The sequence below is a fragment of the Myotis brandtii genome, unplaced genomic scaffold, assembly GCF_000412655.1.
Source record: "Myotis brandtii unplaced genomic scaffold, ASM41265v1 scaffold1020, whole genome shotgun sequence".
Lineage (NCBI taxonomy): Eukaryota > Metazoa > Chordata > Mammalia > Chiroptera > Vespertilionidae > Myotis > Myotis brandtii.
Genome location: NW_005353406.1, coordinates 591,789 through 592,404, shown reverse-complemented (window position 1 = coordinate 592,404; position 616 = coordinate 591,789).

The following is a 616-nucleotide window of genomic DNA, read 5'->3' as shown; positions in this document are numbered from 1 at the left end:
CCAGCTGCAGCAGCGCCCGCAGCGCCAGGCGGGAGGCAGGGATGCCGATGGCGGTCACACCTGGGCCTGCGGCCTGGAACACGATCCATCTGGTTAGTTGTCAGACTCAGATTTCTCCTCTCAGAGGCAGGCACCTCCTCCCCGGGCCGCGGAGCGGGGGGCTGATGGAGCCCACACCTCTGAGGCCCGTCCTGGAGCAGAACCCCGGGCCCCAGCCCTGCCTTCCGAGTCGGGGGCCACTGACCAAGCTCGGTCCCATGGGCAGCAAGGCTGTGCCAGGAGGCTGGCCTGGCGGACAAACAAGAGTGGGGCCTCTCGCCCTTGCTGGTTTGGCTCAGTGGATAGAGCGTCAGCCTGCGGACTGAAGGGTCCCAGGTTCGATTTCCGTCAAGGGCACACGCCCGGGTTGTGGGCTCGATCCCCAGTGTGGGGCGTGCAGGAGGCAGCGGATCAATGATTCTCTCTCATCATTCATGTTTCTATCTCTCTCCCTGCTCCCTTCCTTTCTGAAATCGATAAAAAAAAAAAAAGTGTGGCCTTCCTGGTGCTCGCTTCAGAAGTGGCCTATTGGCGACCTGAGGGTCCCATGTGCTAAGGGGGCCCGGTGTCCTGCTCC